Below are 19,119 nucleotides of genomic sequence, written 5' to 3' on the forward strand. Positions count from 1 at the left end.
TGTGGCTAATTAGAAACACCTGGGAGAACTAATAAGCAAGAAAAACTACAAAGGACTACAAAACATGACACAGAACAGGAAATAACAAAAGTGCACACAAGACAAGGGAAACACAGGACAGGAAACATTACAAGACCAGTGGTTTGTAAACGGATGGATGAATGATTCAGCTGCGGCGCTATCTTCTGGCGACACGTGGGAATTAATTTGGCATGACCCTCACAGTGCATTATGGGTATTCTCTAGTCGTCGAGCGCACATTGGTTGTACAATCGTTGTTGCAGGGCATTATGGGATTGAATGAGTGCACTCGATAACATCCACTATGGTTTCAGACACCACTACAAATGACTGTCCCCTCAAAATTAAAGTTGCAGTCCGTAACTTTTGGGTTTAAAATGATCCAAAATAAATGTTTGAGCAAGTACATCACCAGCCAGGATTCAGAACTCTCTGCTTGCCGTAGCTCGACTCACAACGGTAAGCTTGTAATGATGTTTTTAACTCCAGCGGATTTCTGCGGGAAATTCGAGCATGTCTTTGTGTCATTCCGTCACATCTGTCCACATAAGGTCACATCTGTCCACATAAAGTCACATCTGTCCACCACATAAAGTCACATCTGTCTACCACATAAAGTCACATCTGTCCACATAAGGTCACATCTGTCCACATAAAGTCACATCTGTCCACATAAAGTCACATCTGTCCACATAAAGTCACATCTGTCCACATAGTCACATCTGTCAACATAAAGTCACATCTGTACACACAATCACATCTGTCCACATAGTCACATTTGTCAACATAAAGTCACATCTGTCCACATAAAGTCACATCTGTACACACAATCACATCTGTCAACATAAAGTCACATCTGTACACACAATCACATCTGTCAACATAAAGTCACATCTGTACACACAATCACATCTGTCCACATAGTCACATTTGTCAACATAAAGTCACATCTGTCCACATAAAGTCACATCTGTACACACAATCACATCTGTCCACATAAAGTCACATCTGTACACACAATCACATCTGTCCACATAAAGTCACATCTGTCCACATAAAGTCACATCTGTCCACATAAAGTCACATCTGTACACACAATCACATCTGTCCACATAAAGTCACATCTGTACACACAATCACATCTGTCCACATAAAGTCACATCTGTCCACATAAAGACACATCTGTCAACATAAAGTCACATCTGTACACACAATCACATCAGTCCACATAAAGTCACATCTGTACACATAGTCACATTTGTCAACATAAAGTCACATCTGTCCACATAAAGTCACATCTGTCCACATAAAATCACATCTGTCCACATAAAGACACATCTGTACACATAAAGACACATCTGTCCACATAAAGTCACATCTGTACACATAAAGTCACATCTGTCCACATAAAGTCACATCTGTACACATAAAGTCACATCTGTCCACATAAAGTCACATCTGTACACATAGACACATCATCTGTCCACATAAAGTCACATCTGTCCACATAAAGTCACATCTGTACACATAAAGACACATCTGTCCACATAAAGTCACATCTGTACAGTCACATCATCTGTCCACATAAAGTCACATCTGTACAGTCACATCATCTGTCCACATAGTCACATCTGTCCACATAAAGTCACATCTGTACACATATAGACACATCATCTGTCCACATAAAGTCACATCTGTCCACATAAAGTCACATCTGTACACATAAAGTCACATCTGTACACATAAAGTCACATCTGTACACATAGACACATCATCTGTCCACATAAAGTCACATCTTTCCACATAAAGTCACATCTGTACACATAAAGACACATCTGTCCACATAAAGTCACATCTGTACAGTCACATCATCTGTCCACATAAAGTCACATCTGTCCACATAAAGTCACATCTGTACACATATAGACACATCATCTGTCCACATAAAGTCACATCTGTCCACATAAAGTCACATCTGTCCACATAAAGACACATCTGTCCACATAAAGTCACATCTGTACACATAGGGGCTGTTTACACCTGGCCACTTCATGCGTTTTCTCAGATCGGATAGCTATCTGATTTATCAAAACGATTCCATTTACACCTGGTCACATAAATGTGTTTTTGCGAAACGGATTTAAATCCGATCTTCAATTCCCGCGCTATATGCAGATTTAATGGAGTGTACGTCACCGAAAGCAAAAGATATGAGCTGCATTTTATTGATCATCAGCTAAAATTTCAAAGACCACAATAAAAGAGAGCGGCAACAGCCCTGGTAAGATCATTTCGTTTCTTAAGAATTTACTTTTAATGATGATGATTGTGTGTTAAGCGTCTACGACTTACTTTCACTTTGATTTGCAATAGTTTGCACGTTGGCTTAATGAATAGATGCTCAGCTTCTCATCTGAGGTGATGCGTGTTCCAGTAGCGTCGTCATATCTGGCTATAACATTACATATAGCCTATAACACGCTCTCACACGTTTATTTTTTTAGCATTTTTGGGAGGACTACAATTTACATATGTGGTTTCGACAACCAGATGCATTTACAATTGTCCTGTTTCGTGCGGCCCAGACCTCCTCCTGAAGTGGTTTGAGTGATCGGATTCAAATCCGTCTCGAATGCGTTTCGGAGGGCATTTACACCTGGTCTTTTCACGATCGGATAGCTATCCGATCTGAGAAAACGCATGAAGTGGCCAGGTGTAAACAGCCCCATAAAGTCACATCTGTCCACATCTGTCCACATAAATTCACATCTGTCCACATAAAGACACATCTGTCCACATAAAGACACATCTGTCCACACTGTACACATAAAGTCACATCTGTCCACATCTGTCCACATAAATTCACATCTGTCCACATAAAGACACATCTGTCCACACTGTACACATAAAGTCACATCTGTCCACATCTGTCCACATAAATTCACATCTGTCCACATAAAGTCACATCTGTCCACATAAAGACACATCTGTCCACACTGTACACATAAAGTCACATCTGTCCACATAAAGACACATCTGTCCACATAAAGTCACATCTGTCCACATAAAGTCACATCTGTCCACATAAAGACACATCTGTCCACACAAAGTCACATCTGTCCACATAAAGTCACATCTGTCCACATAAAGACACATCTGTCCACATAAAGACACATCTGTCCACACAAAGTCACATCTGTACACATAAAGTCACATCTGTCCACATAAAGACACATCTGTCCACATAAAGTCACATCTGTCCACATAAAGACACATCTGTACACATAAAGTCACATCTGTCCACATAAAGACACATCTGTACACATAAAGTCACATCTGTACACATAAAGTCACATCTGTACACATAAAGTCACATAAAGTCACATCTGTAATAGACAGTGTGTAATAGCCGTGTAATAAGTGGGATAATGTACATCCAGACGGTTGTTATCTCAGAATAAAGTAAAGTTTATTTGTATAGCGCTTTTCACAATACAGATTGTATCAAAGCAGCTTCACAGTATTAAATTAAAATAATACAACAAAGTTTGTTTCAAGAGGAATTTATTGATTGATAAAATTAAATTAAATATCCCCAAAATATCCCCAACTGAGCAAGCCAAAGGCAACAGTGGCAAGGAACCGAAAAACTCCATCAAGTGACCTAATGGTGTCCTAAAACTCCATCAAGTGACCTAATGGTGTCCTAAAACTCCATCAGGTGACCTAATGGAGAAAAAAAACCTTGGGAGAACCCAGGCTCAGTCGGGGGCCAGTTCTCCTCTGGCATTTATGAATAAACCCCTTCAGGTGTGTGTGTGTGTGTGTGTGTGTGTGTGTGTGTGTGAGATCTCAGAATAAACCCCTTCAGGTGTAGGTGTGTGTGTGTGTGTGTGTGTGTGTGTGTGTGTGTGTGTGTGTGTGTGTGTGTGTGTGTGTGTGTGTGTGTGTGTGTGTGATCTCAGAATAAACCCCTTCAGGTGTGTGTGTGTGTGTGTGTGTGTGTGTGTGTGTGTGTGTGTGTGTGTGTGTGTGTGTGTGTGTGTGTGTGTGTGTGTGTGTGTGTGTGTGTGTGTGTGTGTGTGTGTGTGTGTGTGTGTTGTGTGTGTGTGATCTCAGAATAAACCCCTTCTGGTGTGTGTGTGTGTGTGTGTGTGTGTGTGTGTGTGTGTGTGTGTGTGTGTGTGTGTGTGATCTCAGAATAAACCCCTTCAGGCTGATGAAGACCTGATCCTGATCACCCTGTCAGGGTTTATTCTGAGATAACAACCGGCTGGATGTACATTATCCCTTACTTATACTATATATGTTATACTCTTTTCAGACTATATATCCTTTTTAGACTATATATCCCATCCTATTAGGGCTCTGTAGTACTCGAGTCCGGTCTTGGACTCCGGACTCGAGACCGTTTTTCTATGGTCTCAGACCTGTCTCGGACTCACTGGTATTCGGACTCGGACTCGGACTTGTCTCGGTCTCGGCCACTGGTCTTGCCAAATGTGGCATTTGGTCTCGACCGAGTCCAGGTGTCTTTATTATGTTCCCAGTAAGCACACATACGTTGCCGCGATATTAAAACGAAATATTATTGGAGGGAAAATGAAACACTGGCCACCTAATAACTAGCGATGGGCATTTCGGCTCTTTCTCGTGAGCCGGCTTGTTTGACTCACAAACGGCTCTTTAAAAAATAAGTGTTTAAATAAACTCGCTGAAAGTCCACCGCTAGTGCAACTTGAATATTCACATTTTTAATTGTCCATAACAACCCTGCTTGCCTTGCACATCTAATTAATGGGCAAAGTTTTCCGACTTTTTTTGTGTGTGTGTGGATGTTATTATAAGCATGAGCCCCGTCTGATTGGTCGTGGCGGAGGTGTTGCAACCATTTATAAAGATATTCTAAATGTTACCCAGAAAACGGGTTATAAGTTTATTTCATTTGAAGTACTTGTACTAAATGTTACGCTCTTAGATGTTAGAAAAACATCCCTATTATCTCTAGCCTTGGCTACCGTATATAGACCGCCAGGGCCTTACGCTGATTTCCTAAAAGAGTTTGCAGATTTTCTCTCAGACCTATTAGTCAATGTCGATAAAGCACTAATTGTTGGAGATTTTAACATACACGTAGATAATCCAAATGATGCGTTAGGAGCTGCGTTTACAGATTTATTAAATTCATTTGGGGTCAAGCAAAACGTCACCGGACCAACACATCGTCTTAATCATACACTCGATTTAATTATATCACATGGAACCTGTCACAGGGTAAGCCTGTGACTATGCATGGACTGAACACGCGCACACACACACACACATTTCATACATACACCGGCGTCATGTTAACACGGTCTGTTTGCCGGCACTGACAATCATGTATACACGGACTTGTGTAGAATTTGATGTTATTGTATGTTTAAAGGTGTGTTGTGGTGTATTATGTCCTGTATGTTGATATTACCTGGTTTACGCGAGATATATGGGGAATCAGTGGCTGTAACATCAGCGCATATAACATGATAGGATTGTTGTCTTATGTACAGAAATAAATCACCCCACCATTATTATTTGATTTATATAGTTTATTAAGTACAGTGTTAAGAGTGATACAAATATACTTACAACATTTAACGAGTCATTTGCCAAACCTGTTCAGTTAAAAATCCGGTCTAGTTATACATGGTGTTCGCGCCATCTTGGTAGCGCGTGCGTCCGGGTGTGTGACGTCACCGGGGGTTCCATCCGTCATAGCTGTACAAAAGAAATGTTTTAGGAGTTATTTGTTTTATTATTTGTGTGTACATAATGTGTGTGTTATGTGTGTATCTGCAGATATAAGTTATTGTATTTATTATTGTTATTATTATATGTATATGTGATTTATGTGAAACATAGTTACCTTTCAAATGGTATGTCCCGGACCAGGGGAGGAGTTAGGCCTATAAAAAGGCTCCAGAAATTTAGCATGGGGTTGGGGAAGTGCTGTTTGTGTCGTGCGATTGCATGTACAGCGTCTCATTGTGTGGCAAATAAAAAAAAGCTCTCTTGAACTTGACCAATGGCTTCCTCTGTCACTTTGGGCCTCCATCCGCTACTGCTATCGTAACAGTTGGTGTCAGAAGTGAAGGAAACAAATAGCGGTAAAAGTGACAGTGAATCAAAATGCCACCGAAGACCAGGGGTCAGGTGACTACAGATGTGGAAACGGAAGATGAAGGTGCAGTGGGTGGCGTTCCAGAGGAAAGTTTCCAACCTGCTGAGGTTCCAACCACCACAGGTGATGCAGCTGTGACAGCCCTGGCAGGGATGTTTCAGGCCTTCCTGCAGTACCAGAAGGAGAGGGATGAGAGGCAAGAGAAAGAGTCAGCTCGACGGGAGCAGCAATATAAGGTCCTCAATCATCAGGTTACGCAGATACAGATGGATGTAGAGCGTACCAGGCATAGAGCTACCTGTTCAGATCAGCCAGTTACACGAGTGCTGGATCATGTGCCTCCATTGCCAAAGCTACAAGACAGTGATGATGTTGAACATTTTCTGACTACGTTCGAGAGACTGGCAGAGGTGTACAGGTGGCCAAAGGAGGACTGGGCTGTTCATCTGATTCCTTTGCTCACTGGAAAAGCGAGAAGTGCTTTTGTCGCCATGGCGCCTGCCTTTACCTCTGACTATGATAGAGTGAAAGAGGTAATTCTCAAGAAGTATGAGATTAGTCAAGAGACTTATAGACTGAGATTTCGTTCATTGAACACAGCCTTTGATGAGTCCCCGACGGAGTTGTATATCCGCTTAAAGGACTTGTTCTCAAAGTGGGTCCAGCTGGAGGTGAGCAGCAAGACAGAAGTGATGGAGACCTTGGTGTTGGAGCAGTATATGAAGGTGCTGTATCCAGAGGTGAGGACTTGGGTGAAGGAGAGAAACCCCAGCACTGGAGGAGAAGCAGCCAACCTGGTAGAATCCTATCTAGCAGCGAGGAAAGGATCTTCTGGGACCTTTCGGTATTCTGGTATCTTTCCGGCAGCAAGAGGTAAGTCTGTGGGGTCAGGGGGTAGTTCGTTCTCTCAAAGTCAAGCCCAAATTTTGAAAACCACTCACCTGAAGCCCACACTACCGGTAGCCACACGCCAGACTTTGTCTAAAGACGATATAGTATGTTACAATTGTGCAGAGGTAGGGCATACTAGTCCACATTGCCCTTTGAGAAAACCTAAATCTGCTAGATTGTGTTATGTGCCCCAATCCAGTCCTAAGGTAGTAGTTAAGCCAGATAAGGAACCCATCATTTCAGTGTTGTTGAATGGTAAGCCACTAACAGCGTTGGTAGACACAGGTTGTGTACGTACTCTAGTACAGTCACAGTATATAGCCAGAGAGTCATGGACTGAGGAGACTGTAACAGTTTGTTGTGTACATGGAGACAAGTCAGAATTGCCTGCCGCTGAGGTGTATTTGGAGGTTAACAATCAGCCATTTTTGATGAATGTAGGTGTTGCCACAAATCTGCCATATCCAGTGTTGCTAGGGACTGATATGCCCATATTAGCAGACTTAGTGCAGGAGACAGCTTGGTGTGGAGTAGTTACTCGAGCGCAGGCTCAAAAGTTCACCCAGGTGTCCCAATCTCAAGATTCTGTAGATAGCACCCTTCAAGAGATGCCATTTTTTATAGAGGAAAGTTTAGGTGAAGAAGGGTTGTCCGAGGAAGATAGATTGGACAGACGCAGAAAAAGGATTGCAGACTTGATGGATAGCACAGAACAGACAAAGTATGAGTGGGATGAACTTGAGATTGGTGAGTCAGATTTGGCCATACCCAGTGAACTAGGGCAGCTTCAGAAAGAGGATGTCACCTTGTCTGCATGCTTTGAGAAAGTTGGCAAAGATGAGACTGTGTGTTCATTTTATGGCGAGAGGTTCCTGGTGAAACAGGGTCTTCTTTACAGACAGAGTGAAGAAGGCACACAGTTAGTGGTACCCAAAGCACAGCGCAGGAAGGTGTTAGAACTCAGCCATTCTATTCCCTGGGCAGGTCATATGGGATTCATGAAAACGTTAATGAGAATTTCCAAACGATTTTATTGGCCCGGTATGTATAGCGAAGTGAAGGAATATTGCAAGACTTGTCCTGAGTGTCAGTTGACAGTTGGCAGAACACCTGCAAAGGCACCTCTTATTCCGATACCTGCAGTTGATACACCTTTTGAGAGGATAGGGGTTGACATTGTCGGACCTGTAGAGAGAAGTCAAAAAGGGAACCGGTTTATTCTGGTAATTTGTGATTATGCAACCAGATACCCAGAGGCCTACCCCTTGAGAGAGGTCACTTCAAAACAGATTGCATCCGCACTTTTAAACTTTTTCTCGCATGTAGGAATCCCTAAAGAAGTGTTAACTGACCAAGGTCCCAATTTCATGAGTCGCACCCTGCAGCAGGTCTATCAGTTACTGGGCATTAAGAGAGTTCGAACTACTCCATATCACCCCCAGACTGATGGTCTGGTAGAAAGATTTAATCAGACCTTAAAAGGCATGTTGAAGAAGTTTGTGTCTGAAACCGGAAAAGACTGGGACAAGTGGCTGCCTTACCTTTTGTTTGCTTACCGTGAAGTTCCCCAAGCATCCACTGGGTTTTCTCCTTTCGAGTTACTTTTTGCTCATCAGGTTCGAGGTCCATTGGATGTCTTGAGAGACAGTTGGGAAGCTAGTGGCAAGCTACCCAAGAAAAACATCCTTTCTTACATCCTCAAAATGAGAGAACAGTTACAACTGGCATCTACCCGAGCACGAGAGAACTTGCAACAGGCACAAGTGAAGCAGAAGGTATGGTACGACCAGAAGGCCAGGGCCCGAACATTTCAATCAGGAGAGCAAGTTTTATTGCTGCTACCGACATCAGAGAACAAACTGTTGGCCAAATGGCAAGGTCCTTACCAGGTGAGGAAGAAAGTTGGTCCTGTAACGTATGAAATCGAAATGCCATCTAGAAATAAACCTTTGCAAACTTTCCACGTCAATATGTTGAAGAAGTGGCACAGTCCGTCTTCACTGCCAGAACCAGCAGGGGCAGCCGTGAAAGAGCTCTTGGTGAGGGCAGTGCTGGAGGAGGACGAAGTAGAGGAGCAGTACTTACCTGTTCATCAAAGTGAGTGCCCTTTAAATCTTCAGCATCTGACAACTGAACAAAGAAATCAACTTCAAGAATGCATACCTGACAAACTGTTCCTGGACACACCTGGGAAAACAGACCTAGTACAACATTACATCTACTTGAAGGATTTGAAACCGATCCGACAACCAGTTTACCGAGTTCCAGAAAGGCTGTTGCCCATCATGAAGCAAGAATTGGAGATGATGCAGAAACTGAAGGTTATAGAACCATCGTTCAGTGAGTGGAATAACCCCATCGTGCTAGTACCTAAGAAAGATGGGTCCATCAGATTCTGTTTGGACTTCAGGAAACTCAACTCAGTGAGCAAATTTGATCCTTACCCTATGCCCAGAGTGGACGATTTGATTGAGAAACTTGGTAGTGCAAAGTATCTTACAACTCTTGATCTGTGCAAAGGCTATTGGCAAGTGCCCTTAAGTCCAGATAGCAAAGAACTTACAGCATTCAAGACACCGTTTGGGCACTATCAATTCCGGGTCCTTCCTTTTGGGCTGCATGGGGCACCTGCGACCTTTCAGAGGATGATTGATCAGATCCTTCGGGGAACTGAGAATTTCGCAGCAGCATATTTGGATGACATCATTATTTATAGTAGGACATGGCAGACTCATCTGGAACATCTCAAGGAAGTGTTAACCCGAATAAAGAATGCTGGACTTACCATTCGCTCAGACAAGTGCACTATAGCTAAGACGGAGACCTGCTACCTTGGTCATGTGCTGGGGCATGGAATCATACGCCCTCAGGTTGGGAAGGTTGAGGCCATTAAACAGGCTGAGCGGCCTGTAACAAAGAAACAGGTGCGATCCTTCCTTGGCCTGGTGGGGTGGTATAGACGCTTCATCCCAAACTTCTCTGCGAGGGCCGTAGCCCTTACTGAGCTGACAAAAAAGAACAAACCTAATAAGCTTAATTGGACGACAGATTGTGACCGTGCTTTCATGGATTTGAAGGATGCTTTGTGCAAACAGTCGGTGTTGCAAAGTCCAGATTTTGAACAACCCTTTACAGTTCAGACTGACGCTTCACAATTTGGCCTTGGGGCTGTGCTTTTACAGGGAGAGCAAGGGCACTTGAGACCCATTGCTTTTATCAGCAGAAAACTCCTTCCACGAGAAACACGGTATTCAACCGTAGAGAAGGAGTGCCTAGCTGTCAAATGGGCCTTAGACTCTTTCAGGTATTACCTCATGGGTAGGAAGTTTAAGTTAGAGACTGATCATCGGGCACTGGTGTGGCTTGGCCGAATGAAGGACACAAATGCCCGTATAACACGGTGGTTCCTGGCTGTGCAGCCATTCGATTTTGAAGTTTTGTATCGGACTGGCCCTGAGAACTGCACGGCAGATTTCCTCTCCAGGACACCACGAGTGGTGTCTAGGGAAGGGGGAGGAAATGTCACAGGGTAAGCCTGTGACTATGCATGGACTGAACACGCGCACACACACACACACATTTCATACATACACCGGCGTCATGTTAACACGGTCTGTTTGCCGGCACTGACAATCATGTATACACGGACTTGTGTAGAATTTGATGTTATTGTATGTTTAAAGGTGTGTTGTGGTGTATTATGTCCTGTATGTTGATATTACCTGGTTTACGCGAGATATATGGGGAATCAGTGGCTGTAACATCAGCGCATATAACATGATAGGATTGTTGTCTTATGTACAGAAATAAATCACCCCACCATTATTATTTGATTTATATAGTTTATTAAGTACAGTGTTAAGAGTGATACAAATATACTTACAACATTTAACGAGTCATTTGCCAAACCTGTTCAGTTAAAAATCCGGTCTAGTTATACATGGTGTTCGCGCCATCTTGGTAGCGCGTGCGTCCGGGTGTGTGACGTCACCGGGGGTTCCATCCGTCATAGCTGTACAAAAGAAATGTTTTAGGAGTTATTTGTTTTATTATTTGTGTGTACATAATGTGTGTGTTATGTGTGTATCTGCAGATATAAGTTATTGTATTTATTATTGTTATTATTATATGTATATGTGATTTATGTGAAACATAGTTACCTTTCAAATGGTATGTCCCGGACCAGGGGAGGAGTTAGGCCTATAAAAAGGCTCCAGAAATTTAGCATGGGGTTGGGGAAGTGCTGTTTGTGTCGTGCGATTGCACGTACAGCGTCTCATTGTGTGGCAAATAAAAAAAAGCTCTCTTGAACTTGACCAATGGCTTCCTCTGTCACTTTGGGCCTCCATCCGCTACTGCTATCGTAACAGAACCGATCCAACCGATATAGATATCATTCCACAAAGTGATGAAGTCACTGATCACTACATGGTAACTTGCATATTACGTACTGCTGTAATATGTCATGCGGCGTCGCGTTATCAACCAGGCAGAACAATCCTCCCATCCACCATAGATCATTTCTCAAATTGCTTATCTAATCTGTCTCAGCTGCTGCCTGAACCCAAACAAACAGATGAACTAGAAGAACTAACTAGAACTATGAGCACCATTCTCTCTAGAACATTGGATGTGGTTGCACCTATTAAATTAAAAAAGGTCAGAGAGAAAAATAAAGCACCATGGTATAACAATACTACGCATGTTTTAAAGAGAGAAACGCGTATTTTAGAGCGTAAATGGAAACAAACTAATTTAGAGGTCTTTAGAATCGCGTGGAAAGACAGTATGTCACGTTATAAAAAGGCCCTAAAAGCGGCCAGGGCTGAGCACCTCCCCAAACTAATAGAAAACAACCAAAACAATCCAAGGTTTTTATTTAACACCGTGGCTAGACTAACAAATAAACAGACGTCACCCGAACAAAATATCCCGTTACAGTTCAGTAGTAATGATTTCATGAACTTCTTCACTGAGAAAATAGAAAGCATCAGAACCACAATTGTAAACGTTCAATCTTCAATCGCGCCTTATAATTCAGCTTCAATTATCACCCCGAAAGAACAATTACAGTGCTTTACAACTATAGAACAAAAAGAGTTAAATAAACGTATCACTTCATCTAAAACAACAACATGTTTATTAGATCCTATACCAACTAAACTACTGAAAGAAGTGTTACCTGTAGTGGAAGATCCTCTCCTCAATATTATTAACTCGTCTTTATCTTTAGGTCATGTTCCAAGAACATTTAAACTGGCAGTTATAAAACCTCTCATTAAGAAACCACAATTAGATCATAATAATCTAGCAAATTATAGACCCATTTCAAATCTTCCATTTATGTCTAAAATATTAGAAAAAGTGGTGTCCGCTCAACTGGGCTCTTTCTTGCAACAAAATGAGATCTATGAAAAGTTTCAGTCTGGATTCAGACCGCATCATAGCACTGAAACTGCGCTCGTTAAAATCACAAATGATTTACTTTTAGCTTCTGACCAAGGCTGTATCTCAATACTAGTTTTACTTGATCTTAGTGCTGCGTTCGATACTATAGATCATACATTACTCTTAGATCGACTACAAAATTATACTGGTGTTCAAGGACAAGCACTAAAATGGTTCAAATCATACCTATCTGACCGCTACCATTTTGTCTATTTAAATGGAGAAAAATCGATCATAACTCCAGTAAACTATGGAGTGCCGCAGGGATCTGTATTAGGCCCTCTGTTATTTTCAATATATATGATGCCACTTGGAAATATTATAAGGAAACATGGAATTAGTTTCCATTGTTATGCTGATGACACTCAAATATATATTTCATCACGGCCGGATGAAAACGCAAAATTTTCCAAATTGACAGAGTGTGTTAAAGATATAAAAGATTGGATGACCCGTAATTTTCTTTTATTAAATCCAGACAAGACAGAGGTAATACTTATCGGTTCAAAAAACCGCCCACAAAACCTCGCACAATACAACTTTAACATCATAGGATGTCCTGTTACTTTATCCTCTACAGTAAAAGACCTGGGTGTTATACTCGATTGCAACCTGTCTTTTGAAAATCATATTTCATATGTTACAAAAACAGCCTTTTTCCACCTTAGAAACATTGCTAAGCTACGTAATATGCTATCAGTTTCTGATGCAGAAAAGTTAGTTCATGCATTCATGACCTCGAGACTGGATTACTGTAATGCTTTACTAGCTGGTTGTCCTGCATCCTCAATAAACAAGCTACAGTTAGTCCAAAATGCCGCCGCTAGAGTTCTTACTAGATCAAGAAAATATGATCATATAACACCGATTTTATCATCACTGCATTGGTTACCTATAAAGTTCCGTATTAATTATAAGGTATTGTTACTGACTTATAAAGCCCTAAACGGCTTAGCTCCAGTCTATTTAACGGATCTTCTATCACCCTATAATCCATCGCGCTCTTTAAGATCACTAAATTCAAGGCTTTTGGTCATACCTAGGATATTCAGAACCACCAAAGGAGGGAGAGCATTCTCACATTTGGCTCCAAAACTCTGGAATAGTCTTCCTGATACTGTTCGTTGCTCAGACTCGCTCTCCCAGTTTAAAACTAGATTAAAGTCGCATCTCTTCAGCCAGGCATTCATATAATCCTACAGTTCATAAATGCCAGAGGAGAACTGGCCCCTGACTGAGCCTGGGTTCTCCCAAGGTTTTTTTTCTCCATTAGGTCACCTGATGGAGTTTTAGGACACCATTAGGTCACTTGATGAAGTTTTTCGGTTCCTTGCCACTGTTGCCTTTGGCTTGCTCAGTTGGGGATATTTTGGGGATATTTAATTTAATTTTATCAATCAATAAATTCCTCTTGAAACAAACTTTGTTGTATTATTTTAATTTAATACTGTGAAGCTGCTTTGATACAATCTGTATTGTGAAAAGCGCTATACAAATAAACTTGACTTGACTTGACTATATATATATAAATATAAAATATAATTTTTCGTCACGTCATCCACCCGATCCACGGTTTATCCGCATCTCTAGTGTGTGTGTGTGTGTGTGTGTGTGTGTGGGTGTGGGTGTGTGTGTTGGCTCGGCCCTCCCTCATGCAGTTTAATTGGTTGACATTGCGTGTATGATTGACAGGAACAGAATGTAAGGCTGATAAAACAGTCGAAACGATTGTGTGTGCTCCTTTAGGCCGATATAATAATTTTTTGGGGTTCTATGAATTAGTCAATTATTTTAAATAAAATTAAAATCATTCATTATTTCATTATTACATAATGATTTAATTTCTATAGGCTATATTTTTTAGCAGACTTTTTTTTCCTGTCCTGGACTCGAACCTCTTTGGACTCGGTCTTGACTCGGACTCAAACCTTTTTGGACTCGGTCTTGTCTTGGACTCGAACCTCTTTGGACTCGGTCTTGTCTTGGACTCGAACCTCTTTGGACTCGGTCTTGACTTGGACTCGGTTAGTTCTGGTCTTGGACTTGTCTTGGACTCGACAAAGGTGGTCTTGACTACAGCCCTACATCCTATATAAGGCCAGTTTTTCAGCCCGTTTCATACCCATATTGGCTGGGTAATTACAATGAGTCAAACATAGCGTCTTGTTTTTTTTTTTTTTTTGTGAAACACAATTTTAAAGACGCATTAAAACAAATGATCTTCCAACTGAACGCTCTCTTGCTGTAGCGTGAACTAAATGACTAAAAGGGGCTCAGAGGGAGAGACATTGTTCATACTCAGCGCAGATGACTCAGATTTACAATAAAGATGCATAATCCTCTGGGGGAGACATCGCTCAACTTTTGTTTCAAAAGATGAATATCTCTAGCTCTTCAACTCATTCTGCGCCCCTGATGTTTGCAGACAGCTTCCCCCACACTGCTTTATTTCAGTAAGATGAGTCGTGCTGCTGCAGCGCTGGAAAGTTTTAATATGTTATTTAAGTATATTATTGGCGACTTTGAGTATCAAATATATTAGCAACTTTTCCTCTCTACTTGACTACATTGTTGAACAAGCAAATTTACTTTTTACTCCAATACATTAGTGAGGAGTAATGCAATTACACATTACATTTCGCATGACTCACTTTATCTGCAGTAAAGAAGCGTTATCGGCGTCATTGAAGGAACTATATCTTGTGTGTTTTGCCTTTACTCACCCGAACTGCTCCTCACGGCTGCTTTACGTGAACGCGAGAGCATTAGCTGGGAGTTTCTGAATCACAGGTGTTTGATTGACAGATGAGGACACGATGAGGCCCAAACCAAGACTTTACTGGACATTATTTTATTCATCCGCTATATTGATGAGACCTTTTAGAAGGATAATGGTTTACTTATGACCCTTTTTGTGCACTTGAGCTTAACTGAGACTTGAGAGTTTATAGATGTTTAATTGACCTTTACTTATTGCAATATTTAGGTGTCCAGTTTTATTTTTATTTTAGAAAACAAAACACGATTTCTCATCTTACAAATCAGCTGTTTCTTATTTTCATGGCATGTCTCTAAGGTGTCAAGTGCATATTTGAGCCTACATTCAGTATGAGTAAAATACTTTTAAGTACTGTTGAAATCCGATACTCTAAGACTTTTACTCAAGTCGGATTGGAATTGGTGACTTGTAACTTGTAATTTTCTCAAGAATGGTTCTCAGGTACTCTTTACACCTCTGTCAATCAATCAGTCATCTCTCAGTGAGGGTTTGTCTGTACCTGCGTACTCCTGAGGCATCATGGGCCGGTTGATGACTCTCTGATACGCAGCGATCCAGTCCTTCTGCTCCGCCTCGGTTTCACAGGCGAACAGGAACTTTCTGTCTTTCTCTAAGGTGTCGAGGACATCTTTGAGCATACATTCGGTATGAGTAAAACACTTGTCACGTTTTTTTCCCCAGTTGCTAGCACACTAAAATTACATGCACAGCACAGTTATTTACACTGACACACACAGAGCAAAACCTCTTCTCAAGTCTCAAAAAGTTTCTGCTTTACACACATTTTGCAATTCAAAATGCCACTTTTTAAACACACTGAACACGGTTCTCTGCATAACACACAACAATCTGACATAAAGTCATGTTTGCCATTTCAAAACACTGCCATTCAAAATGACACTCCATGATCTGATTGGCCGATACATGTGTCACCTGACCAAACACCTCAATGCTTAACTGTTAACACTTCAATCTTTCTCAGTTTACTGTGTTTTGTGAGCATATTTGTGTTCAGTCCAGTGTTAATATGTTGCATTGACTTGTTTGGTGAAAAATAAATAAATAAATGTTTGAACAGCATGTGTGTGTGTGTGTCTGCAAATATTTCTGTGCATGCAAACAATCTAAAGAATTTTCTACAATTTGAACTATTTTAGTATTATGGCAAAGCATGCTGAAGATGAGAGTGCTGTTCATTACACCCAACAGTGTGTAGTTGGTCAGACAAAAATCTGCTAATATGAATGAAGTGTGCACCATTTCGTGCAAAAGTTTTGATAATGCTATATGTCGTTTTGGTTGCAGTGCTTCATTTTGAGGTATTTTGCAGTTTGGGTTTGTGGTTTTGTGAATTGTGATAAGTATTTTGATAAAACCAGCCTAATTTGCAAAATTGTGTGTTAGCAATTGGATAAAAAACCGTTAAAATCAGATACTCTAAGACTTTTACTCAAGTCAGATTGGAATTGGTGACTTGTAACTTGTAATGGAGTCATTTTTGCTGTAAGGGATCTGTACTTTTACTCAAGTATGGTTCTCATGTAGGGGAGCGCGGGGCACAGCCTAACGCGGGGTTAAATATAACACGGACCTTTCACACAGTTAGTCAGGGTCAGGTTGTGTTTCCGCTCGTTTTCTCTCGCTGCCAGAAGACGGTCTCCCGTGGATTTGAGGAAAGTTTTGATAAGATTTCGTAAAGATTCTGGACAAAGAGTGTTTTGACACCATGCAAGTACATTTTCTCATCATACGTTTTTTTTTTAGTTGTGTGTGTACGTCATCAAACCTCACTTTATATGACCTTAATCACTGTTCTGAAACATATCAGCAACTGTTAGCTCGGCTTAAACTGTGTTTTACACAGCGGGGTTAGTCGTAGCTCAGTGTTACAGCCGCCAGTACAGCGATAATGACACGAGAACAGGGAGACACAACTTTTCAGCTTTGAGTATTTATTTATACATTTATTTTGCCACATTTAACTTTGTTCGACTTTCACAAACAATGTTGGAATTTAAATGTCAAAGTATGATTTTTTTCCACATTTGTTTACTATACATTGATCACTTTTTTTTATTAAAATCCTGTTTTTTATGCAATAAACCCTTTAAAATGTGATTTTAAAGCTTGTTTTTATTATTATATAACATTTCTGCATTGATAAAGCAGATCAACTTGTCTGCTTTAATTACACAATGCAGTTAAACAATTGCATTCACTGTAGTTTGAATTGATTGATTCACTTTTGGAACATAAAAGTAGTTAGAAGAAGGTAATGAACTCAATTGATGTGATAAAAATCATTAGTAAACGAAGAGATTTTTGTGAGATTGTCCAAAACCTTTTAAATGTTAAAAACGACACACTTAGGCATCAGCACTCCTCATACAAACCATAACAATGGTGACAATCAAAAAAAATTATTCAGCTGCATAATTTATTCATGCCGCAATGCATGCTGGGAGCCATGAATGTGTTTTGTATGCTGGCATGAAGAATGTCCCCATTGTCACTGAATGTTGATGTCTGTGTGCGTGTATAAATGATTTGTCATTTAAATAAAATCATTTTATAAATGCAACTCAAAGCAACAGATCTTTAACAAATTCAGTGTTATATATATATACATATATAAGCTCACAGAAATCAACATTCAGCAGCTGAAACACAATAATGTTACAAATCATCTTTTTTATTTGTTGAGTACCATATTTTTCAATAGTGTTTCAATTTGTTAAGCCATCAATTACAGAAAACGCTATAACAGACAAGTTGATCTGCTTTATCAATGCAGAAATGTTCTCCATAAACACGTGCAATTGCTGATAAAGCACAAACTTAAAGAAAGTCAAGGGTCAAGAGCCCAACTAAAGCAAACACTAATCTCCATAATGGTGACCTCAAACGAAGACATCAACATCTAAACCTCTGTTAATTCTCAATAAGATCTTCTGTAGACGTGACAGAAATAAAGTCAGTCTGGTTAGTAATAAGTGAAGCTGCTAATGCTGTTTGTGGAGTTGTTTAATCAGATCTTCAGAGAGTTAATGTCTTTTATCTTCAGTTCATCTAAAGCTGTAGTTTGTGTTCTTATTACTCTTTTCGAAAGATGATTGAAAGGATGTGAACATCACACTAACCTTTAAATAACATTCTAGTAACATTAAGAGGAAACTGGACATTTTTATGTTCTTGGAATGTTAGAAATCAACGTTCCTATAATGTTGAATTTTTAAATCAAAATTAAGTTAAAAAAGAACGTTTGAGGAACATTATACTTTTTTAAAACACGTTCCTCTAACGTCAAGAAAACTGGACATTTTTCACGTTCCCAAGACGTGAAATTGAGCCAAAACCAAAAGTGTGTTAGGTTGAGCCCCGCGCTCCCCTACTCTCTTCTCCTCTGTCCTGTTGTGTTCAAACCGAAACTGATCACACACTCATTTGAGCACATCCTGGCACCTGCACTTCTTTTAAATAGACTTCATGTAGACAAGCGTGTTTCTTAGACAACCTACAGAAACTAGCAGAAGACCTATTATAAGGTCTGAGCGAGCATGACAGTGCAGTGTGTGTGTGACTGGGGTTCAGTGAAGCCAAACCACACACACAGATGGTGGATCGCGACCGGAAGAGCTCGCTCAATACACACACACACCTGTTGACTCAAAACACACTCAGAGCCTTAGTTTGTAGATGATAAACGCTGAATTGATAGATTCATGTATTTGGTTTCAATGTGTGTCAGACGATGAGAAAAGCTTGAGGAAGATAAACATATACGATCAAGTTTTCATTACAGAGCACAGGGGGATTCATC

The sequence above is a fragment of the Leuciscus leuciscus genome (assembly GCF_965113295.1).
Source record: "Leuciscus leuciscus genome assembly, chromosome: 21".
Lineage (NCBI taxonomy): Eukaryota > Metazoa > Chordata > Actinopteri > Cypriniformes > Leuciscidae > Leuciscus > Leuciscus leuciscus.